Below are 12,518 nucleotides of genomic sequence, written 5' to 3'. Positions count from 1 at the left end.
CTGCAGTTTTAAGTTGGCATTGCTTTGCATAATCTTCCTTCAAATAGGATTTTCAATTTTAATTTTCATCACACATTTCCTCGAAGCAACCACATACAAAAAAAGGGCTCCCTCAACAGTAAATAACTTCATTGTATTTTTTATTGATTTGATTAGAGTAGGGGAGACCATCTTATTCTAGCAAAGCAAAATATAATAATCATGAGACAGAGACATTGCCAAGTAATTGTCGGCATTGATAATTGAATGGAAAGGGCATGCTAGCCTACCACTAACAACTAAAGCTACACGACCTCCATTGAACTATACATTTGAGATAATAATCCCCATTACAATCCATCATGATAAAAAGCCAAATTGTGTGAGTACCGTTGCAACATATTTCTATTACACAAAATTACAAAGCCCAAAATAATGGAAATGATTGCTTAAGGGTAAAGAGGCAAAATTAAGGACACCACAGTACATTTAACTTAGCTGGAGCCGAGAAGAAAGAAGTATCATATTGCTTAGCAGGTACCTACACAAATGAAAAGATACAGCCTTAAAATATAGTCTACACTATCATGTATAACAATCCCATGTTGGAATTTTTTTTTGGGGGGGGGGACTATTTAATGATGCACTGGTGACTTTCTTTTCTTTCTTTTCTTTTATCAAAGCACCTGCAGACTATCTTTGCTTAAGCAAACAGAATTATACATTCCTGTCGTTATCAAGGAGCTGCAGCCAAAAATAGCATCTCAATGAGACAAATGTTCTTAAATCAGGGGCAGCCAATCTGGGGTCCTCCATCACTCCTGATCATTGGCTATGCTGGCTGGCACTAATGGGAGTCGAACAACCTCTGGAGGGAACCACATTGGCCATTCTTGGTTTAGAGAATTATAAATGAGTCACAGGCTCTCATGCTCCCTCCCTCACCCCTTACTGTCTCAGATAGTTCCCCTATCTGTTTCCTAGCATGCACCATAGTTTGCCAATATTCAATCCAATCCAGAAGCAGAACAATGGTCTGAAAGGAAAGCACTAGGAATGGTTTACGGATTTGGACATCAATGATGAGTGACAAACGAAGACAGAGATCAAAGTCATAACAGAAGAAAGAAAGGGAATGCAAGTCCACATTTCATTTATTACCATAGGACACTAGAAGCCTGTCATCTGTCTCAGTATTACGTATATTGACTAGCAGTGGTTCCCCAGGTTTTCAGCCCTATCTGAAGATACAGGGGATCATCCTTGTGACATTCTGCATTCAAACCAATGATCTGCCACTGCGTGGTGGCCTTTTCTGAATTACGGATTGGAGGATCACCAATCCGTAAAAATCTGTACACCAATCTGTAAAAATGAACTTCTTCTTCTTATTATTATTATTATTTTGCTAACACAGTTAGTTAGTTAGTTAGTTAGTTAGTTAGTTAGTTAGTTTATTGATTGATTGATTGATCGAATTTATATTCTGCCCTATACCCAGAGGTCTCAGGGCAGTTCACATAACAAAACCAAAACCACAAAACATATAAAAACAACCCAATAACTCCCCCCAACACATTTTAAAAGGGCATTGGGTGTCAATCAGATAGACCAAAGGCCTGGTTAAAAGGGAACGTTTTTGTCTGGAGCCTAAAGGTGTATAATGAAGGCACCAGGCGAACTTACCTGGGGAGAGCATTCCACAGACGGGGAGCCACTGCAGAGAAGGCCTGTTAAAATTTGAGAAATGGGACTCACAGTACTCTCCTGATCTACATCCCTAAACTGGTTTGGGCATTCACGACTCAAAGCTCAAGATAAATTCACTTTCCTAGGCATATCATAATGGGTATCCTGTGAAGAGAGTGCTTGAATACTCTAGCCAGAATAGCACCCTTGGGATATTTTAAGACAATTCTCATCATCTCATTGAAAGAGGTGGGTTTGATTAGTGTGGAGAAGGGACATTTAAAAGGGAAACATCAAATACCACATGCTAATATTACTATAGAAGAAACATCAACATGCTGAAGGGTTTTGTACCTTGGCTGTCCTTTGAAAGATGGGCCCTGGGAGGCAGGAAGGGGAGGAAGACAAGCAAGATATTACCCTCTCCAGAGGGCATGCTTAATGCTCCCATGGCCAGTTATCAAGTGACTCTTATGTCACTAGCCCAAAAAGAACGCCCTTTTCCAAGGCATGACATCTTATTAGTTTTCCTTTTCTGAAAGTGTAAGAAGAATCCATAGTCACTTCCCTTCACTGCTACAAAACAGTGGGTGGAGTCATAAAGATGCCCAGAAGGGCTGGCTGAAGCATTTAAATCATTCCTGATCTTAATCTTTTAAATGTTCCCTAAGACTCTCATGGAGCATTATCAGCACAGAATGAAGATGCTGATGAGAAAGTCTACTTACATCTCCATCCATTCCCTCTCACTCGCTAAATGATCAAACCAAAGGAGATTGATATGCCTCTGTGGCGATCACATAGGGCCCCCGGACGTTTGACGGCCTATTGACCCTGTGGCGCCACTGCGATTGCTTTTTCCGCTGCCACCACCCCATATCTCACGGGGACACACGGAGTCCAATCAGTTGTTAACATAAACAAATAATCAAGTTTATTTTTAAATGCAGGAACAAGCTTATGGTTTCAGTTAATTTTTCTCTTGTCAGTTTCTTAATCTTAATTCCTAACAATTCCAAACTGATTATTCCAACTATCTATCTGACTCAACCTAACAATTCCTCTCACTCTCTCACAATACAACTCGACCAACCCACACCTAACCCTCCCTCTTCCTTCTTCACCTTCCAAACCTCAACTGACTTTCAAAACCTCCCACTCTAACTTTTACTCCCCCCTTGCATTCTCACTGGCCAATCACATCACACCCATTTTAACCCTTTCCTTATGACCCATCCTAGGAGGCAAACGCCACAGCCTCCAGAGCAGGGGTAGGCAACCTAAGACCTGGGGGCTGGATGCAGCCCAATCGCCTTCTCAATCCGGCCCGGGAATCAGTGTGTTTTTACATGAGTAGAATGTGTCCTTTTATTTAAAATGCATCTCTGGGTTATTTGTGGGGCAAAGGAATTCATTCATATATTTTTTCAAAATATAGTCCAGCCCACCACATGGTCTGAGGGACTTTGGACCAGCCCATGACTGAAAAAGGTTGCTGACCCCTGCTCTAGAGCTCTAGTGACCAATGAGCTAGCAGAGGGAGGTGTCACAATGAAGGGCGTGTCACAAGGACCTCCACAACCTAGCAACCACCAGCACTTGAACTGACACTACTCTCAACTGACACTACTAAGCTTGCTTATATGGCTTTTAATCCATGTTCAGCTTTTTACAAGTATGTAAAATGAAATTTATCCCTTTATATTCAAGCTTCCGTTGTTCCTGCACCTACTGAGCATTAGCTATCTAATCTACCTCTCTGCCTCTTTGGTCCTATATTGCTGAACAGTGGAAAACCAGAAATCACCCCTTGCGTGTTTATTAATTTTATTCCCCTCCTTAACTTGCAGGTCCCAGGGCAAGTTACAGCCATCTAAATTATAATTATTGTTATTATTAATTAAATTTGTATACCACCCTATACCACAGGTTTCAGGGCAGTTCACAGGATAAGATCCCAATATAAAAATACAAAATACATAATAAAAACAAATACAACCAATACCCCCCCCCACACACAAGGGCATTGGATGTCAACAGGGCGAGTCTTGAAAATACAACTCTCTGGTGTCAAAGGCCAGATAACAGACCCCCTAAGTGCCCCTATTCCCAGGGACAGTCCCAGCTTTACAGAAGCTGTCCCAGTTTCTGATTTGATCCTGGGATGTCCTGCTGTTCTTTAAGTCCTCCCTATTTTAAATGTTCCCTAAGACTGTCATGGAGCATTATCAGCACAGAATGCAGATGCTGATGAGAAAGTCTACTTACATCTCCATCCACTTTCTTTCTCACTTGCTGAATGATCAAACCAAAGGAGTTCGCTATGTCTCTAGAGGACCAATGAGCCAGCAGAGGGAGGTGTCACAATGAAGGGCGTGTCACAAGGACCTCCGCAACCTAGCAACCACCAGCACTCAACTGACACTACTCCCAACTGACACTACTAAGTTTGCTTATATGGCTTTTAATCCATGTTCAGTTTTTTACATGTATGTAAAATGAAATGTATCCCTTTATATTCAAGCTTCTGTTGTTCCTGCACCTACTGAGCATTAGCTATCTAATCTACCTCTCTGCCTCTCTGCTGCAACTGCCACACACCAAAAGGCTATGGAAAGGGCCGTGTGTCTTCGACAATTCACAAATTGATTCATTGCAGCTCAACAGCAGCCCTCTCCTTCTTTTCAGTGTCACCCTATATTGCTGAACAGTGGAAAACCAGAAATCACCCCTTGCGTTCATGTTATTCATGTTATTACCCTCCTTCACTAGCAGGTCCCAGGGCAAGTTACAACCATCTAAAATTATTATTGTTGTTATTAATTAAATTTGTATACCGCCCTATACCCACAGGTTTCAGGGCAGTTCACAGGATAAGATCACAATATAAAAATACAAACAACAACAACCCAATAACACACACCCCCAAACACATTTTAAAAGGGCATTGGTTGTCAATCAGATCAACCAAAGACCTGGTTAAAAAGGAACACTTTCACCTGGAACCTAAAGATGTATAATGAAGGTGCCAGACGAACCTCCCTGAGGAGAGCTTTGCACAGACAGGGGGCCACTGCAGAAAAGGCCCGTTCTCGTGTTGTCACGCTCCAGACTTCTTGAGGAGTTAATTAACATACTTTTTCTGGATGCCCTTCAAGATGTCACTATTAAACTAATCTGCCTAACTAATCTCTATAGGATGGAGAAACAAAACTAAGATGTTCAAATCAGAACATTTGCCAAAGGAGTACAAGTTATTCAAATGAATTTATCCCTCTCCTCAAAATTCAGTCTTCTATATTTCTCATATTACACAGGTTCCTGTTGACTTCTTGAGGAGATCTCTTTTCAAGGTAATGAGCTGTTGATAATGTTTAATGACCTTATACAGTAGGAGTTCTACATTTCGGGATTAAAATTCATCTCAAGCATCCTGGCCTGAGAAGCAACAGACTGTGCCTAGCGAACCATTACCTAAGACTATACAAGTGACACTAGCAGCAGCAATTTTAAAAACACTGCAATAGCAATACGCATCATATTAAAAAGAAAGATCTCAATGCACACGAGTTAACAAAGTCAGGAAAAGGGCAAGTTTCATCTTTAAAAAAAATATTTTGTATAATAATGACTTTGCATTTCTACTAGGTTTACATAAAACACAAAACATAAAAAGATGGTATCACAAATACTAGAAAGGCAGCACATGTTGTTTTTAGCATCCTGCCATTTTATCAAAAGCCTCATAGTTTATAATGAGCAGGAATGTGAGAAGAGTGCATTTCACCCAAAGTTTGACTCTTAATGAACTCTTCCCATGTGCAACCAATAAGCTTACCTTTGTTGTCCTCCAACTTTGAACCAGTTGCAACATATAGATGGGCCTCTGCCATGATGTTGTCTGGATTCTTCTTGTGTCAAGTCCAGTTTCCACAAGCCCCTCTCTTTAGAGCTGCCCAACCACATCACATTGCATGCTGGAGATTCTCAGAAATGGCTTTTCAGGGGGTTGCAGTGGGGAGGAGTGAGTGAGAAACCCCCACTGCATGAGCCTTGCTCAGGCATTTTTAGACCCAAGCCATAACACAAAATGAGCAACCATATACGTTAGGATTTTACTCTCCCTCTGTTGCATGCATGAACTGGTCTTTTGTCTCACTCCTAAATATGTGCCATTAAAGGTGATTTGGCCATTAAATGTGACCTGCAGCTTGAAGGCACAATGGTGAAGCAGAAAGAGGGTCTAAAACAGCCAGCTGATGAGAAGGGAAATGGCTTTATCTCCATCTGAGCCTTTCACAACAGCTTTTCCCTCACCCAGAAATCACAAACAGTTCATTCTATGGCAGCCTTTCTCAACACTGGGTCCCTAAGTGTTGTTGGACTACAGCTCCCATCATTGTTCACCACTGGCCATGCTGGTGAGGAATGATGGGAGTTGTAGTCCAAGAACATATGTGGTTGAAAAAGGCTGCTCTATGGGGATGAACATTATTACCACCTGAGGTTTGCAAACCAAGCTACTGTTAAAGTAGCCTGGAATACAATCACTTACCACCTGGTCACCATGAGCAATCAGGAATCTCATTCAGGTGAGTGTGTGGGCTGACAGTGTGGAGAGAGAGATTTGTTCCTCCTCTTCCAGCTTCTGTGCTGGCAATAGAGGTTGTGAAACCCCTTCCTCCATGGAAATACAGCACGCTGATCAAGGAAGCTGTCCCCTCCTTTGCCAAGCCATGAATGAAGAGAAGCAAAAACATAGACAACTACCCACAGGGTAATGGAGCAAACTGCAGCTCCACTACTGGTCTGCTGCGCTTCTCTGATGGTTGTGCTTCTTTTATAAGCATAGGAGTGGGTACCAATAAGAAAACCTGGCAATCCCAATAAGCACAGGGAAAATGCCGTTCCCTAATAGCATGCCTACTTTGTATTGAAAAACAAGTTAGCTTAAAAAAGGGTGGGGGGGGAGGGGAGAAATTAAATTGTTGGTTTTTTCCCTGCTAGATTTTCAGTCAGAAGCATTACCAGGGGAGAAATCAATTGGCAGCAGCTGAGAAGAGATATTTAAGTTGAAGGCCAGAACATCTTAATTGGGAAAGGGTGTTAAAAGTTGGAGCTAGAGTCACTTCAACATATAACAAAGCTCTCAAAAAACATTTTCTATAAAATCAAGTAAGGTCAAATATAATGGGAAATGCCTTGCCAAACCCAAGGGGGGGGGGGGTGAAATTGCCCACAGACTTTAGATTCTGCACTAGAGTAGCCTTTCCACAAAATCAATTGTTTGTGTACGTTCAGCTGTTTATCCTTTGTAGTGCACAATGCATTTGCCTTCCCCAGAACTTGTGCTTCTGTTGTGGGGCTATATCGCCTTTTTCCAGCACCCAAGGTGCAATATTTTATGGTTTGGGAGAGTGACATTTGTCCCCCAAGTACTGGATGCATGGCTATTAGCAGTGGCGTAGCGTGGGGGGTGCAGGGGGGGCCGGCCGCACCGTGCACAACATCTGGGGGTTAGGGTTAGGGGGCGCAAATCCACGGGTTAGGGGGCGCAAATCCACGGGTTAGGGGGCGCAAATTACTTGCCTTGCCCCGGGTGCTGACAACCCACGCTACGCCACTGGCTATTAGTTATGTATGAAGTGTTGCTTATGCAAGTGTCAAGGACACCTCTTGGATATTACCTCTCAAGTGAAAGATAAGTGACAAATCTGCACCTCGTGCCCAGTTCTACTGACATTTTGTGAGCTTCAGAAACACTTTCCCCTCACAAACTAGGAGAACCTGTAGTTCTCCAGAAGTTGCTGGACTAAGCTCCCTCCACCCCTGACCACTGGCCATGTTGGATGGGACTGCTGGGCACTGGGGTGACAACAACATCTGAAGGGGCCACGAGTTCTTGATTCTTATTTTAGAGGTTGTGTGCTTCCCTGCTATGCATATCAAACAGAGGGGGAAATCAGTTGTGGGTGTTAAGTAATGCCACCGAAGTTATCTGTCCCCTGCTCTCTGGTCAGTATCTTGGCAGCCATCTGGGTCTAGATCATATTTCACTCCTCCAGCCTTTAATTCAGAGATGGGGAATCGATGGCTCTTCAGGTGTTATTGGGTCTCCAATTCCCATCAGCCCCAAACAGCCAAGCCAATGGCTAAGGATATTGGGAATTAGTCCAACAACATCTGGAGAGTCACAGATTCCTCACCTTTGGGCTGAAGGGGAAAAATTTTGTGCAAACTCTATAAAAAGGGGGAAAGGAACCAAAAAAATCCTTCAATTTTGAAATCCTTTATTACTATTTTTTAAAGGAAGATTCAAGATTCATTGTGATCTTAGCTGCCCTCTCCTCACCTTCCTAGTGCTAGAGGTTCTTGTGAAACCTTTTTTAAAAAAGAAGAGCACGCAAATGTAGCAAAATATATTTTTACGCGATGCAACATAGTCTCTGTGGCGATCACACACAGGGCCCCCAGACGTTTGACGGTCTATTGACCCTGTGCCGCCACTGCAATTGCTTTTTCCGCTGCCACCACCCCATATCTCACGGGGACACACGGAGTCCAGTCAGTTGTTAACATAAACAAATAATCAAGTTTATTTTTAAATGCAGGAACAAGCTTATGGTTTCAGTTAATTTTTCTCTTGTCAGTTTCTTATTCTTAGTTCCTAACAACTCCAAACTGATTCTTCCAACTGTCTATCTGACTCCACCTAACAATTCCTCTCACTCTCTCACAATACAACTCGACCAACCCACTGCCTATTCCTCCCTCTTCCTTCTTCAACTCCCAAACCTCAACCTCAACTCCCAAACCTCAACTAACTTTCAAAACCTCCCACTCTAACTTTTATTCCCCCCTTGCATTCTCACTGGCTAATCACATCACACCTATTTTAACCCTCTCCTTATGACCCATCCTAGGAGGCAAACGTCACAGTCTCATTAAAGAAAGCAAACATAATCAATTTGGAATGTGATCCAACATTTTTTCATCAGACGTGATGGAACTTCCCCATAATATTTGGCATCCTCTGTCCCTACCCGCTCTGTTCCAAAGAGTCACCAATACTCAGGAGTAGATTTAGAGGGTCAGCAGTGGGCGGGAGAGGTAGGGGAGCAGTCTGTTGTGCAGGCACAATGCCACAATCAGATATCACCCTTTGGCTTGATATTTCCCCCACCCACCCCCAAAACTGAACAAAGAATCTATAAAAAAAAACCATAGGGTAAGCAGGCTATCTGTTAACAACTTTAAAATAAACTGAAGTATATTTATTTACTGTGTTTGTTTGCCATGATATAATGAAATTGTGGGTGCTAGTTTTATGTTGCCGTATTATAATGGGGGGGGGATGATAGTATACAGCTGTAATGCACAAGAGAAACAAAAAAACTAATTAAGATTAGATTTTCAATTAGCCCATATTTGGCTGATACAAGAGACTGTGCATACATTTTGAGTTACAATAAAAGACTGTAGGAAAAGAGTATAGCATAGCTGAAATCCTGTATATTTGCGCCTATAGATGTCTGTCCAAGAAAAAGATATATGAAAGGGCAAACCAGATACTCATTGATTTCAACATTTCTGCATTGCTTCCTTAGTTCTCTAAAAGCAGCAAGCTCATACAACAACAACAACAACAACAACAACAACAACAACAACAATTCAGTTCATTTCTATTGGGAAATTATCACAGAAATTCTAGTCTCTGAAATATTCAATTCTGCTACATTTCCTATCCTGTGGTGACTCTTCTAATCAATATTTTACTTGAAAGGAGTCGAACTCCCTCCTGTTTTATTTAACTTTAATAGGTACTATTCCAGGTAAGTATTCCGAACAAGAAAGCTATAAAACCTATTTATTTATTTATTTATTTATTTATTTATTTATTTATTTATTTATTTATTTAATTATTTATTTAAAAAAACCTAACATTTTTTCCTTTAAAGTTATCAGTTGTACAGGATTGGGTGGGTATATTTGTACTTGGAAAGTACAAAGATTCTAGGCATATAGTTGAAGGCTTCATTTGAATTGGATAATTTAGTCTCCTTCCATTTAAAGTTCATTTCATATGTGCGATTCAGAAAAGGTGCTTCAAGAAACTTTGGCAATCTACAGTTAGCTAGTATCAATGCTCTTCTAATATTGTTGAGTATATTTCAAATAAGGGAGAACTTGGAACAAATTTACTCAACCACAAAAAGAGATTGGAAAGGAGCCCCAGAGGAAACACACATGATTGTAGGATAAGCAGTTTCAGAAGGTGAACATTAAGGTGGGAAGGAACATATTATTGTTGTTTATCTCAGAAAGAAAGCTGTTAGCAAAATGACATGCTTTAGCTGGGATTTCTAACTTCAGTTAGCAAAACAGGATTGAATCTGCTAAGTAAATACAATGAACTGAACCAAGTAAAAGTATTATCAAAATGGGTTTAGACACAGTCTATTAGATAAACATCCTTACCAGCAATAATTTAGTCCAGAAAGTATTTGGCCTTCCAGGTTTACGTGTGATTTAAAGAGGCCTCCTCTCTCATACTAAGCAATGAGTCTCTTTAAAGGATTTTGTCTATACTCATTTTCGACAGATGAAATTAGCATGGTGGTTTGGGAATGAAGTTTGTCATTTAAAAACGTGAAGCCAAATGTTGGGGTAAATGAACAGAAGATGTTTGGAAACTGTCTTGAAACATTCAAAGAACATTGTTCAATGGTGAAGGGTAACCAAAAAAAATCACAAGTATTGAAATGTGAACAGCTCTAAGGATTAAAACTGAGAACTGTAGAGGATTCTAAATTTATTTTTTAAAACTTATTTACTACTAAACATGTTATATATGCTAGGGAATTACAATTCCAACAATTCCAACTCAACCAATCTTATCAGATTCCAGAACATTTAAAGGCTAATGTACAGGCATATATCAGATGAATTTTGGAACTGGAAGTGACTGAGTCATCCAGTTGTCCCCTAGTACTTGTTTAATAGGGGTAGGCAAACTAAGGCCCGGGGGCTGAATCCGGCCCAACTGCCTTCTAAATCTGGCCTGTGGACGGTCCAGGAATCAGCATGCTTCTACATGAGTAGAATGTGTGCTTTTATTTAAAATGCATCTCTGGGTTATTTGTGGGGCATAGGAATTCGTTCATTTCTCCCCAAAAAATATAGTCTGGCCCCCTGCTGAAAAGGTTGTTGACCCCTGTTGGTAATCATTACTGTGTCAAAAACAAAGAATGTTTTCATATTTTCTGCCTTCTGATAGTAACACTTTAAAGTTCTCGGTCCCTGTCTATGCAATTCTCAGTCATGTCAAAAATCATATGTCCTTTCATCCATCGAATACAGCTTTATTTGTAAATATATATTTTTTCAGGCAGGAATGAAGATTTGGAGATATGCTTCAGAGGTCCAGACTATGGGGAGCCCGGAAAAATTAATAACTACAATTTGGACTACAATTTTATCGCTTTTTTATTTTAGTTTATTGTTTTTAATTGGATTATGATGCAGATATGTTGATTGGCTGTTTTTATTGGATTGGAAAATCAATAAAAATGATTTAAAAAACAAAACAAAGAATGGAGCTATCCATTTCTACATTAATTTTAGACCATAGAACAGTAAGTCAGCTTGTGATCATTCTCCGATAACTAGTATTGTTAGAGCTCCCGGGTAAAGCCAACTATATTTGCTTTTAACAACTTACAGACTCCTTTAGAAGAGGAAGAAGAAAGTAAAACTTTACTGCAATGTTTCAGAGGTTGCTTCCATTTGCAGTTATGCCTTTTTGGTTTACAGCAACTTTCCAAAGGCTCATGGATCAACTGTTATTTACACATGTGGGATATGCAGCAGCACATGTCAAGTATTTGTTCATTTGTTGTTCAAACAGACAGCCATCTGAAACACCTAGAAGTGCTGACTCTGGCCAGACTTTAGTACAGCAACTTCAGAATTGTCCACTACTGAGAAAAGTTAAGTGTATATTGCTGATACACAGAGGTGAAGTCAGGGATAGCTAAAGGTGACACATTAGAAATAACTTTCTATTGACTAATTTGTTGGGAGGGGCCACACAATGAAAATGGTGATAGGAAGAGAAGATGTTCAAAATGCTGTAATGGAATTGAAAGAAATATTCTGTGTAAGATTTAGCCCAACTAGGAAAAGTCTTTTTGTACTGGAGAGCAGTGGATGTGATGTGGGCTTTGGGACAATGATGAAACAAGAAAAATATGGGAGTGAACAGCCAATATCCTACAAAACCAAAGGATAAGAAGAAGAAGAGTTTGGATTTGATATCCCGCTTTATCACTACCTGAAGGAGTCTCAAAGCGGCTAACATTCTCCTTTCCCTTCCTCCCCCACAACAAACGCTCTGTGAGGTGAGTGGGGCTGAGAGACTTCAGAGAAGTGTGACTAGCCCAAGGTCACCCAGCAGCTGCATGTGGAGGAGCAGAGACGCGAACCCGGTTCACCAGATTATGAGTCCACCGCTCTTAACCACTATACCACACTGGCTCATATATTGGATAATTATCACACTGGATAATATTTTAGGGGAGAATATTAAGTGGATAATTGAATTGCTCAGGCATTGGCTGTCACGGGACAACCCTTCTGTTAGTAATTGACCAGTGCCCATTAATATGGATTAATCAAACAAAATACACAAATACTAATGTTACTTGACAATTCAGCCATATCGTTTCTAAGGTAAGCAAATAATAGGGACAGATAATCAAATGTTGATTATCTGTTCAGATATAGATATATAATGTATTCTGAAAACTGCTTGTAGCCAGTGGGTCTATGTATGTTTTAAACTGCAGCAC

General features: G+C 40.6%; 1 protein-coding gene and 1 long non-coding RNA gene across 11 annotated transcripts in view; one reads left to right on the top strand and one right to left on the bottom strand.

Moving 5' to 3' along the window:
• The window catches only part of MACROD2 (mono-ADP ribosylhydrolase 2), a 993,596-nt gene that overhangs the window by 594,307 nt on the left and 386,771 nt on the right, over positions 1-12,518 (bottom strand). The gene's annotated exons all lie outside the window — the stretch shown is intronic.
• On the top strand, positions 2,546-11,202 carry LOC310703436. 2 transcript variants are annotated; one of them, XR_014524111.1, is made up of 4 exons: positions 2,546-3,343; positions 4,986-5,021; positions 5,388-7,127; positions 7,303-9,254. It is a non-coding gene; the product is annotated as an uncharacterized lncRNA (long non-coding RNA). The 2 variants fall into 2 exon arrangements; XR_014524110.1 differs by lacking the exon at positions 7,303-9,254 and adding an exon at positions 11,057-11,202 and having other exon boundaries at positions 2,547-3,343; positions 5,388-5,696.

The sequence above is a fragment of the Podarcis liolepis genome, assembly GCF_965112155.1.
Source record: "Podarcis liolepis genome assembly, chromosome: 3".
NCBI classification, from domain to species: domain Eukaryota; kingdom Metazoa; phylum Chordata; class Lepidosauria; order Squamata; family Lacertidae; genus Podarcis; species Podarcis liolepis.
The sequence above is the reverse complement of the archived record's forward strand: the minus strand, read 5'-3'. Positions and strand labels throughout refer to the sequence as shown.